The sequence below is a fragment of the Nicotiana sylvestris genome, chromosome 7, assembly GCF_000393655.2.
Source record: "Nicotiana sylvestris chromosome 7, ASM39365v2, whole genome shotgun sequence".
NCBI classification, from domain to species: Eukaryota; Viridiplantae; Streptophyta; class Magnoliopsida; order Solanales; family Solanaceae; genus Nicotiana; species Nicotiana sylvestris.
Genome location: NC_091063.1, coordinates 110,425,013 through 110,438,886, shown reverse-complemented (window position 1 = coordinate 110,438,886; position 13,874 = coordinate 110,425,013). Strand labels below are relative to the sequence as shown.

The 13,874-nt window shown below is 38.7% G+C and overlaps 1 long non-coding RNA gene across 1 annotated transcript; it reads right to left on the bottom strand.

Annotated features, from left to right (window-relative positions):
- Positions 1 to 566: 566 nt before the first annotated feature.
- LOC138872484 (uncharacterized) lies at positions 567 to 7,857 on the bottom strand. The gene is made up of 4 exons (XR_011400873.1): positions 7,677 to 7,857; positions 6,950 to 7,008; positions 6,415 to 6,505; positions 567 to 627 (listed from the first exon to the last, which is right to left on the bottom strand). It is a non-coding gene; the product is annotated as an uncharacterized lncRNA (long non-coding RNA).
- Between the last annotated feature and the right edge of the window lie 6,017 nt (positions 7,858 to 13,874).

The following is a 13,874-nucleotide window of genomic DNA, read 5'->3' as shown; positions in this document are numbered from 1 at the left end:
AACAGTAATGTAAAGAGAGAGATAGAGGAGATACAACCTGTAACATCAGAGTGCCTCTGGGGGTTACTGATATGAAATGCATAATACATATATATACATAAACTTTTTAAAACATTCGCCTCTGTGGGCATCATCATCATCATATCGTACCCGGCCTGAAAGAGGACTCGGTAAAAGCCTACCCGACCATCATAAGGTTCGGTAGAATCGTACCCGGCCACATGGAGCTCGGTAAAACTCAACTGATCAGTGGTTGCACAATAGATGTCGTACCCGGCCGACTATAGCGCGGCTCGGTAGAGTAAAATAGATACATATATATAATGCATGCTCAACTCATGGAATCACCTTCTAAACCTTTTGGAGTGACTTAAGAGCACTATGGACATCCATACCCTCAATATGAACCTTAGTAGGATTCAAGGATCATACACACTTGCTTAGAATAATTTTATAAGGAAAGAACAACATGGACAACCTTAGTTGCTAGGAGTAGATCCGTTATGAAGTAGCGTATTCATTTCACTTTAGATCATGCCAAAAGAAAGAAGAAAGTGCCTTAACATACCTTAAACCTGTTGAGTCCTTAATCACTTCCAAGAAACTCTTCAAACAAGTCAACTCAATCTATCATAGTATAAGGAGATTCAAAATCAGTGCTGAGCACAGGCTAAGTCTATAACTTAAGCTAGTAACTCGTTTACGTAAATTTGGGCAGCATCTCCCTTGTAACAAGGGCCTCCTCCAATACCATATACCAACAACAATGACCAGAGCAATCCATCAATACATAATTATCAATATCAAGACACCATATAACAACAACAAGTCACAACTACATTACGACGAGCGGCAAGCTCCGATTGGAATCCGTATACCCCTTATCAATCCTTATAGACTTCTTACTTCAACATAAAAGTATCATTAACATGATAATGAAGTCATTAATCAATGATTCCAGCCTTATACCATATATTTATAACAACGAAAATAATCCACAACTTCAACTATCCTCAATTAGCAACTTTATTCACTAGTTCATGTCTAGCCCATCCATTTAACTTAATCAACATCAAGATAACCTTAGGCACAAGCAAGATCACAATATACATACCTTATACAGTAACTTCAAGTCAAAATCCAAGTTATATTCAGTTTACAACAACCCTTAATAGCAATACAACACCATAGAAGTGACTTAAGCTAATCCAAGTATTATCTTGTAGTTTATCATCCTAACAACTTAACCAACATACAAGAAATATTAAACACAATTAGTAGGCTGTTATACTCACCTTAGACAGCAGCAACAACTTGGAATTTCATCCGAATACAGCCCACAACAATCCTCAATGACAACACAACCTCAAAGAGGTGTTGTTCTTCACTAGAACTAAGTTTTGATGTTGAAATATGGTGTAATCACTTCAAAACCTTGTGGTATATGTTTAGGAGGGTTAGGAGAAGTTTGGAAACGAAGTTTAGTTGAAAAATGAGCAAAAATAGGCGTCCAAATCGTTTATAAATTGAAGTAGGTCAACCACCGCCTAAGTGGGTCCCATTGGGAGCTGCTTGCGCGATCTTAGAAAACGCGGATATCTCTCTACTCCGTTTTCGTATTGACGAACGGTTTAATTTGTTAGAAACTAGACTCGTAGAACTTCAATTTGGTAGGTAGAACACCCCATGATTCCAAGTATATTTGGAGAAATGCTCAGATATATTTGACCTAAATTTCAGTAAATTTATGAATGTAACTTGTGATGACCTTTGCCAACTCTTGTTCCACAACTTGCTTGCCTTCAAAATGTAGAAATGAATTTCATACGACTAAAATAACTCATAGAATAACCTCCTTATCATATTAATAACCCTAGTCTTACCCCAAAGTACATGTTATAACATTCGAAACTTGTCGACTTTCGACGAAACTTATTTTCTTCAATTGGTTTAGCTTCTAAGATTTCCAACCCTCTTGGTACTCGTTATTCATGATCTTAAATATTTGTAACCTCCAAGGTAACATGATTAACTTACTTTATTTTCTTCCAAATAGAATCTCACTTCCGAGCTTACATCAATGACTTACGACATACTCTCACGTATGAAAACTTGGGGTGTAACATCATTCCCCCTTTGGAACATTCGTCCTCGAATGTTGACTGATGCGCTTATCAGTTTCATAAACTATGGCTCTTACGAATATTTTAATGCTCATCTTTCCATCTAAGCAACTGTTTTGTGAATAAATCCAAATGCTTGGGCATTCTCCCCCTTTTAGGCCTCTTTGTCACACCATGACATGTGGTTGGAATTCTTCCAACATCGTAACATTTGATACCTTATGTCATGCAGTATGTACGACTGTGTCCTTGTATGAGCGCCTAGCGACTCGTCTTCTCTTTTTCCTCCATCTTTTAGCTAATCTCTAAGCCTCACTTTATGAACATATACAGAATTATGACAAGCTGTCCCTCTAGGCATCTATAGGTGTACTGATGTCTTTCGCTTGGTACTTTATCGAACTTAAGACTATTTCTATCTCTTGTTTCATAGCCTTGTATATCTATCCTTATGGATTTACTACATCTAGGTAGGTTATACTATACCATAAAACTTACTTCGGTTTATTATTACCGAGGTTTGCTACCCAACTCCAGGTTACTCTCTCGCTGCTTATCCTATATGTATAAATCTAAGTCCTTTAGTGCTTCCTCATTATTATTCATCTAAGAATAACAAACAAATCTCATCTCGAACTTTGGAACTTGTACCCATCTATTGTTTATTCACCTTAATGTTGATCTATAATCTATCACTGATAACTTGCAACCTCTTACGTAATACACTGTCACTAGGGCTCACATCTTATCGGGGAACATATGAAGTGATTTTCCTGATCCACCTAGGGATAATACTATACTTCAATAACCGTATTTCATTGCATCCCAACGCGATTCATCTTATGGGGGTATTCTAATCCCGTGCAATTAATGAAATCCCTTTCTCGTTAAATCATTACTCAATCAAAGGTCTAAGAATCATCCTCTTATCTATCACAATTACACCCTTATTCTACCGCCAGGGAAGCATTCCATCTCTTCTAAATGCACCTAGTCTCAGACTTCTCTATGTTCATTCAGGCTGTATAGAGTTTTTTATTCATATGGAAATCATCAGCTCCCTTGTTTTGATGGGTTTAATCCCGAGGACATACATATTCTCGTCACCTTCTCACTCATCTTTTCATATCCTTACTCCTATCTACCTAAAACCTTGTTGCTCTACAATACTTTACCTTAGGACCTACACCGATCTATTTATACTACTCCCAACCTTCCTTTAACTTGATAGCACCATAAATTTCCTTTTGTGCCTTCTCAGTTGTCCTTAAATGTAAGCAATTACTTTTGCTGGTCGTTCTATCACTTGTTGCATGAATACTTGGCTTGTCTTTTTGCCCACGAATACTATAATTTCCTGTACCTCATATGATCTCAAACATCACCTTTGATGGCTTTTTTTTTTACCATTCATTATCCATGATAGGTGCCACTTTCTTATGGAGTATATACAATATTGTAGTGAGACTGTTGTTACAAGATCATTTACTCTTTAGCTCACTATGCTTAGGTGGAAGCCTTCTTCCTTATTTCCTCAGCTAGTCTTTCATTGTAGTACTTAGGGAGACCTTCTGGCTCTTGTAAAGTTGCGAGCTTGATATATCGTACACCCGAAGGTAATTTTCGTTATTCTTACTCGCCTATAATAATCCTTAGTTACATAAATTTATGCCTTTGTGCTCGTAGGGTTACTTCTAAGCTCAAATTTTTATTGTCTCCTTAGTGGCACTCTCTCTTATTTTTATAAACCTTAAAAATGGTACCTTTAATTGCCTCAACTCCTATCTGAAATTTTTTCAAATGATTGCGATCTCGTATCTGCGAGACTGAATTCACTATGCCGCGGTTCACTACATTTATCTTGCATGATCTATTGATTTATCCGTGACCTCTTGTCTAGCCATAACTGGGCTCTTCCTGAATCAACTACTAATTACTCGTTGGTCCATTCTCATATATATATATATATATATATATATATATATATATATATATATATATATATATATATTCTGCATAATCCCTCTTGGGATATATCCTTTGTCTTAACTTATCTCTCGCCACTAGCTCCTAATGTATCAAGTGTCCATTCACACTTATTTATCAATAACATCCTGGCCGAAAACTTTTACTGTCTCTCCCCGGTGCCGTGCTTGTATAATGTTCTGGAGTCGCAACATATCTGCATGAACTGAATAAATGCAACATCATCCTTTTCTCCTTTTTACCACATTCTTCCTTTACCATTCCATAGTTAACTGAACCGCTTAACTCCGACTTAATATCATATCACACCATATTCCCCCCTTCAGGGGAGTACTAAGATTTAGTACTACGACGATCTACCTATAGTTGTTTTACCTCTTCATCTTTGGCGTCTTTTCACATTATCAATGAACCTTAATCACCTTATGGTAACCTTCTGTACCAGAGATAACTAAATTTCTTACGCACGAAGGTGACACCTACGGTAACTGGCACACTTAGTCCCTTAAGATTAACTCTTCTCAGAGTGCTTGCTTTAGGTAAGCGACTTCCTAAATTAACCTTTAAAGGTTATTCGTCTGTTGTCTATTCTATTATTGTTGGAGCACGATCTTTGAAATTCTCACGATGTCGACCATTATCAAATCCTCCGGTCCCTAATTCATGTTCGGTTTTATCTTGTTCACCAGCCCATACTGATTTTTATTACTCTGGGGTCTAACCTTTCCTCCTGGTAATCACGTTGAAGTCACCAACTCATTTCTCGAAATAAGAATATGACTTTATGGCTTATACTCTTTTATTGCCTTAAGGCTTGTCACCTCTTGTATTTTCCTTCACTTGACTATAGACTCTGTCATCGTGTCATATTTTGATTTACTGTTATCACCCATATATCACATCTTACTCATGATGCTTCATTTATTTTCTTCTTATTCTCCGGATAATATTTTTTTTGTCTATCACTTTATTCTGAAAACTTCAACAAAAAGTTCTTTCCCTATAAGCTCCCCTAGCTTCATCTCACTGGCTCTTGGGAATGCCTAACATTCTTTTTTTTACTCGGGGCTAGAGTCATACTAAGGTAAATATTTGTCCCTTCTAGGATCCCACTGCCTATCTTCTGAAATTTTTGAATATTCCAGTATTCGTATCTGATTGTACTACTCTAGAGTTCACCATCTGGGTGTCTTAGAAGGAGATCTATTACCACATTTGCACCATCTTTCGGAAACGTTAGTTAATGATAACAACCTATCCACAATTTTTGGGTTACTCTAACTCCAACTGGATCCTGATATCCCATCTTTCTCTTAAATAATATCTGTTAGCTCCCATAGAACATAACTGAGATGGGTGTGGCCAATTGTACTTACCTCTGTCATTGATGAAGGTACCAAAATGCTTATATTTCTCTGCCTGATTTGAAAATATTGATAATCTTCATTATCTGGGTGCCTCGTACCCCTCTTCACCTTACTTCTTTTACTTGTTAAAACTTGTATCTAGCTTCTGAATTCCTCATAGATTTTCACCATATTCGTGAATAGATATCCGTGCCTTAAGGCTCCTTATTAAGAAGCATACACATCTTAGTACACACACGATCTGTTGAAGACCTCATATTTACTCATCATAAGCATGATGTGAAATCGAGTTCCTCTGACTCAACTCTTTCACATCCACATGCAATCTCTTACCAACTATCTTTGTGGAAGTAGGTATCGTTGTATTACGACTAAAGTCGAATTTAGGAGTTTGAATTCTTACAACTGAGCTCTACTGCACGATCTAGAGTAAGAAGAAAGAGTGACTGACCTAAATGCCCTGTAGTCTCCTGCTTATAAGTGTGGTGCACAACACACCCATAAACAAGACTCTACTAGACACGGCTTGTAGACTCCCTAGGACAGAACTGCTCTGATACCAACTCTGTCACGACCCGAATCAGAGGGTCTGCGACGGGCACCTGGTGCCTTACTCAACCGAGTACCAACGTAACATATCTTTCTTATCATGTTATCATGAGTAAATGAGCCAGAAAACCCGTCATGAGATAAAAAGAATAAAACATAAGGGAATACTCAACATATGAAGACCCGACATGATATACAAACTAATATATGTGACATATGGGCCTATAAGGCCGGCATGACCATTAGTAAACTCGAAACATAGGCCGACAAGGCCATACAATTATTCATACACCTGACATCTGTCTACAAGCCTCTAAGAGTACATAAAATAATAAAGGTCGGGATAGGGGCCCGCCATACCAATCAATATATATCCAAAGAATACTGACCCAATAGGCAACTCCGGAGCAAGTGGAGTGCACCAACACCTTCGCTGAGCTGATAGCCTACTAGGAGGACTGTCAAGCTATCAATCGAAACCTGCGGGCATGAAATGCAGCATCCCCAGGCAAAAGGGACGTTAGTACGAATAAAGTACCGAGTATGTTAGGCAGGAAAGCATAAACAAGAACAATAATGTAAAGAGAGAGATAGAGGAGATACAACCTATAACATCTGAGTGCCTCTGGGGGTTACTGATATGAAATGCACAATACATATATACATAAACTTTTTAAAATATTCTCCTCTGTGGGCATCATCATCATCATATCGTACCCGGCCTCAAAGAGGACTCGGTAAAAGCCTACCCGACCATCATAAGGTTCGGTAGAATTCAAGGATCATACACACTTGCTTAGAATAATTTTATAAGGAAAGAACAACATGGACAACCTTAGTTGCTAGGAGTAGATCCGTTATGAAGTAGCATATTCATTTCACTTTAGATCATGCCAAAAGAAAGAAGAAAGTGCCTTAACATACCTTAAACCTGTTGAGTCCTTAATCACTTCCAAGCAACTCTTCAAACAAGTCAACTCAATCTATCATAGTATAAGGAGATTCAAAATCAGTGCTGAGCACAGGCTAAGTCTATAACTTAAGCTAGTAACTCGTTTACGTAAATTTGGGCAGCATCTCCCTTGTAACAAGGGCCTCCTCCAATACCATATACCAACAACAATGACCAGAGCAATCCATCAATACATAATTATCAATATCAAGACACCATATAACAACAACAAGTCACAACTACATTACGACGAGCGGCAAGCTCCGATTGGAATCCGTATACCCCTTATCAATCCTTATAGACTTCTTAATTCAACATAAAGGTATCATTAACATGATAATGAAGTCATTAATCAATGATTCCAGCCTTATACCATATATTTATAACAACAAAAATAATCCACAACTTCAACTATCCCCAACTAGCAACTTTATTCACTAGTTCATGTCTAGTCCATCCATTTAACTTAATCAACATCAAGATAACCTTGGGCACAAGCAAGATCACAATATACATACCTTATACAGTAACTTCAAGTCAAAATCCAAGTTATATTCAGTTTACAACAACCCTTAATAGCAATACAACACCACAGAAGTGACTTAAGCTAATCCAAGTATTATCTTGTAGTTTATCATCCTAACAACTTAACCAACATACAATAAAGATTAAGCACAATTAGTAGGCTGTTATACTCACCTTAGACAGCAGAAACAACTTGGAATTTCATCCAAATACAGCCCACAACAATCCTCAATGACAACACAACCTCAAAGAGGTGTTGTTCTTCACTAGAATTAAGTTTTGATGTTGAAATATGGTGTAATCACTTTGGAATCACTTCAAACCCTTGTGGTATATGTTTAGGAGGGTTAGGAGAAGTTTGGAGACGAAGTTTAGTTGAAAAATGAGCAAAAATAGGCGTCCAAATCGTTTATAAATTGAAGTAGGTCAACCACCGCCTAAGTGGGTCCCATTGGGAGCTGCTTGCGCGGTCTCGCGAAAACGCGAATATCTCTTTACTCCGATATCATATTGACGAATGGTTTAATGCGTTAGAAAGTAAACTCGTATACCTTCAATTTGGTAGGTAGAACACCCCATTATTCCAAGTATATTTGGAGAAATTCTCAGATACATTTGACCTAAATTTCAGCAAATTTATGAATGTAACTTGTGATGACCTTTGCCAACTCTTGTTCCACAACTTGCTTGCCTTCAAAATGTAGAAAATGAATATCATACGACTAAAATAACTCATAGAATAACCTCCTTATCATGTTAATAACCCTAGTCTCACCCCAAAGTACATGTTATAACATTCGAAACTTGTCGACTTTCGACGAAACTTATTTTCTTCAATTGGTTTAGCTTCTAAGATTTCCAACCCTCTTGGTACTCGTTATTCATGATCTTAAATATTTGTAACCTCCAAGGTAACATGATTAACTTACTTTATTTGCTTCCAAATAGAATCTCATTTCCGAGCTTACATCAATGACTTACGACGTACTCTCACGTATGAAAACTTGGGGTGTAACACTTAATTAGTTGTGCCTATTTATTATGTATTGCTTAGAAAAGAGTATATATTTAGGTAGTTGTTGAACAACGTCACTCCTAATAAATGTGAGGAATCAATACAATGGATTTAAAAGTAAGTTTAGGAATAACAAAGTCTTGACGTGGTCATAGTGAGCGGTAAGATAGTGCCTACTAGCGTAATTCGGGTCTAGTAAGTTACTGTAGTTGCTCGAGAGATAATTACGACACCTAAAGTGCTCATGATCAATAGGGAATACTTAGGCGAAATTATAGGAGACGTAGCGGGAAGAAACCAGACAATTAAAAAAATTATAACTCTAGGCTTTTTCCAATCTTGTCTCCATCCTTTAGTATCTTTAATTGATAATTTGTACTACTTTAATAATTATTAGTTAATTAGTTAGAAATAAAACTCTTAATCTTTATAACTTACAAAATTATTCGAACTTGTCTTCTTAGTGATAATGAATAATTGTAGCTTAATCTTAATTCTCTGTAGGATTCATGTTCAGACTCTTAGATCGGATTATATTTGCAACAATCGTTTAATCCTTTTATAAGGTATAGTTGGGCGTGATTTGTTTAAAATTAATGTAAAAATGCTTATGTTATGTATTTTCTTCTCTATAATGATCGCCGACAACTGTCTTGAATACAACTTATTGCAAATTTGGTTTTAAAAGAATGCTTTATTTTAGAAAATAAAAATATATACTGGTCTCACGTCCTTAAATATATATTTGTTAATCTTTTAAAGAAGGCAAGAGAAAGCTGGAGAAAAAGAAAAAAGAGAAAGCGACAAAGGTGACATGCAAGAGCCAAGAGTAAGAGGGGAATGATGTAAGGGAGAATATGTGTCCCCAGGACCAAATCTTTTAAGGTGGAATGTGCTTAACTTTGCCTGCTCCGTAGAATCTTTAAGACCCCATAAATAAATTGGCTTTTTTGATGGCAACAATTCCCCTACTTCCAACTATTTTCTCATATTTTATCTAGAGTATATACCTTTTTATCTTTCTATTATTATTTTGCTGCTCGGATTAAATAACTCTTAAAGTTTGGCTGCTTTCTGTTTATTTAGATACCAAAGAGAATTTTATTATTCTATTAAATTTATTCCTTCTCTGCTCTGTCCCGTTCCCTATTATATGCAGGATTGTCAATAAAGAACTATATTTTCTGGCGACAAAATAGCTAGCGAATAAATGGATCCATCGCAATAGGCACTGCTTTGTTTAATTCTGGATCCTACTATCACCATCTTGTCGAGCCCGGGGAAATTTCTGACGCAGGCCTAGGCACTGCCGAGCCAGCTGTCACGAACCCGGTTCGCCCTCCATGAACCATCGTGACGGTACCTAGTCCTCTACGACTAGGTAAGCCTAAATTGCGGAAGATAACCAAAGTGCGGAATAAAAATAAATTAAAACAGAATGAAGAGTGATAAAACAGTGTTTAAAAGTACCGCTCGACATACAAAATATTTAACTCTCAACCAATACATAGTTCCAAGACCCGGAAACTCATGAATCACAAGCTAAGGATCACTACACAATACTCTAACTCTAGAATATCTAACAAGGAAAATAAATACAGAAGGGCAAATGTTTAAAAGCTAGAATAGAAATGGACTCCTCGGTCTGCAGACACGGCAGATGTACCTCGAAGTCGCTGGAGCAGTCGCCTCGCCTCAAGGGTGATAGGACTGAGTCGCAGTACTTGGATCTGCACATGAAAACATGCGCAGAAGGGACATGAGTACACCACAACGGTACTCAGTAAGTGCCAAGCCTAACCTCGGTCGGGTAGTGACGAGGAAGGTCAGGGCCCTACAGAGGTTAAATAAAATACAAAGTATAATAGTGTAGAACAAGACAGTATAATTAAGTGCAACAGTAAGAAATAACATAGAATAGAAAGAGCAACAACAACTAGAACAGAGGCAAAATAATCACGGAAAGGAAATACAACTCAACACAGAGATAACAACCGGGGTTACCTTCCAGGATACTATCCTGTAGTCCCAATTACATCTATCCAGTGGATCTCCCGGGATACCGTCCCGTAGTCCATCATATATATCAAGATCTCCCGGGATCCCGTCCCGTAGTCCAACTATCAGTGCGCGGGGATCTACCAGAATCATGATCCGTAGTCCCAAATATAAATACCCAGTACTGGGGGAATCTACCGGGTGCATTCCCGTATTTTCATATAACTGTGCAGGGGGATCTACCGGAATCCCATATCCATAGTCTCAAAATAAACAGGCGGGGGGGGGGGGAGGTAGCTACCGGAATCCCACATCCGTAGTCCCAATGTAAATACACAGTAGTAACAGGAAAATATTCAGAAATGACAATTTCATATTAAGGCAAACAAGTAATTCTAGCCTAGAATGCTGCACAAAATTTAGGTAAGGCAGTTTGAGCAAGTAAGACAATTAAGTCACTTAGACATGCTTTCCTAAGCTAACAACAGACATAATAGTGCAAGTAACAAAAACAGGAAACGAAACATACTAGTAACTACTTAAAGAAAATCGGATTTCCAATAATTAGCACAAGTACGCACTCGTCACCTCATGTACAAGGCATTTCAATTACAAAATATACTAAATCCTAAGGGGAAGATCCCCACACAAGGTTAGACAAGCCACTTACCTCGAACCGACTCAATAATCAATTCGAAACCACGCTTTTGCCACGAGTACTCGACTTCAAATGGCCCAAATCTATTCAATTCAATTTCATAACGTAAATAACACTTCAAGTAACTGATTTTACAAAGAAATTCTAAGCTACTACGCGAAATTAGGTTAAAATGACCAAAATGCCCCTCGGTCCCACGTCTCGGAATCAGGTAAAATTTATATTTTCAGAATCCTCACACTCTCCCGAGTTCATGCATACCAAAATTATCCAAATCTAAGGTCAAATTCCCAATTAAAAGTCGAATTCTAGGTCTAAGAACTTTCTTCCAACTTTTCCCTAATTTTCATTTCCAATCCGAAATTAAATGATGAAACTAATTATAGATTGATGGACTATAAGTAGAAAGGGTTAAAGAATCGTTACCGAATGATCTCTTCTTCACTTTCCTCTTAAAATCACCCTCTCCCGAGCTCCAAATCGAATTTCCAACTTTTGAAACTAAACCCTCAAAATTTCATATTTTTGCTCAGTTGTTTCCGCATCTGCTGTAGCAGTCTCGCATTTGCGGAACAATGGTCGCATTTGCGACTTTTCACTTAAGGCCCAGCTTTCCCAATCTGTGGCTATCCTTTCGCAGATGCGTGGCCGCTTCTGCGGTCCCTACTGCCTTTCCTCCTTTTCCGCTTCTGCGGTATATCCGCCGCTTCTGTGGCTCCGCACCTATGGTCCCACACTTGCAGGTGCGGTTATGATAGAAGAACATCTGAAGCTGCAACTCCAAAGTCCCAAAATCCTTCCGTCAACCATCTGAAATCATCCCGAGGCCCCCGGGACCTCAACTAAACCTACCAACATATCCCATAACTTCATTCAAACTTGTTCCAACCTTCAGAACGCTCAAAATAACATCGAAGCACCTATTTTTTATCGGATTCAAGCCTAAAAATTCCAAAAACTCTATAAATATGCTTTCGATCAAAAAGTCTATCAAACCTCGTCCGAATGACCTAAAATTTTGCACACACGTCACATTCATTCAACACTGCAAAGCTACTCCAACTTCCGAAATTCCATTCCAACCCTCGGATAAAAATCTCACTATCGGGCCGAAAACTTCAAAATTCGAACTTTCGACATTTCAAGCCTAAATTAGCTACGGGCCTCCAAAACACAATCCGAACATGCCCCTAAGCCCGAAATCACCCAACAGAGCTAATGAAACCATCAAATTTCCATTTCGAGGCCGTCTTCACACTGTTCTGACTACGATCAACTTTCCAACACTTAAGCTCTCATTTAGGGACTAAGTGTCCCAAAACTCTTCGAAACTCAAAACTGAACATCCCGGCAAATCAAAATAGCAGAAATAAACTTGGGGAAAGCAGTTAATAGGAGATCGGGGCGTTAATTCTTAAGATGACCGACTGGGTCGTCACATCCTCCTACACTTACATATTCGTTTGTCCTTGAACGAGCATAAGGACATACCTGAAGTATTGAAAAGATGAGGGCAACGGCTGCGTATATCCTGCTCGGTCTCCCAGGTCGCCTCCTCGACCGGCTGACCCCACCACTGAACCTTCACGAATGTAATGTTCTTTAACCTCAGCTTTCTAACCTGCCTGTCCAATATTGCCACTGGCTCCTCAACATAAGATAGATCCTTGTCCAACTGGACTGAACTGAAATCCAACAAATGTGACGGATCACCGTGATACCTCCGGAGCATCGAAACATGAAATACTGGATGAACTCTTGCCAAACTGGGAGGTAAGGCAAGCTCACAAGCAATCTACCCAACACGCCTCAATATCTCAAAAGGGATAATAAACCTCAGACTCAACTTCCTTTTCTTCTCAAATCTCATAACGCCCTTCATAGGCGAAATCCGAAGAAGAACCCGCTCTCCAATATATAGGAAACGTCACGAACCTTCCGATCCGCGTAACTCTTCTATCTGGAGGGGTGTACAGAGTCTATCCCGAATCACCTTGACCTTCTCCAAAGCATCTTGAACCAAGTCTGTGCCCAATAGTCTAGCCTCACCCGGCTTAAACCAACCCATCTGGGATCTACACTGCCTACCATATAAAGCCTCATATGGTGCCATCTGAATGCTGGACTGATAGCTGTTGTTGTAAGAAAACTCCTCCAATGGCAAGAACTGATCCCAAGACCCTCCAAACTCAATCACACATGCACAGAGCATATCCTCAAGAATCTGAATAGTGCGCTCGGACTGTCCATCCTTCTGTGGGTGAAATGTTGTATTCAACTCTACTCGAGTACCCAACTCATGTTGAACGGCCCTCTAGAACCGTGATGTGAACTGAGTACCTCTATCTGAAATGATGAACACTAGAATACCATGCAGACGAATAATCTCTCGGATATAAATCTCCACCAACCGCTCCGAAGAATAAGTAGTACACACAAGAATGAAATGAGCGGACTTGGTCAGCCAATCCACAATCACCCAAATAGCATCGAACTTCCTTAAAGTCCGTGGTAGCCCAACTACAAAATCCATGGTGATTTGCTCCCACTTCCACTCTGGAATCTCTATCTGTTGAAGCAACCCACCAGTCTCTGGTGCTCATACTTCACCTGCTGACAGTTGAGACACCAAGCTACGACTCCAACTATATCTTTCTTCATCCGCCTCCACCAATAGTGCTACCTCAAATCCTGATACATC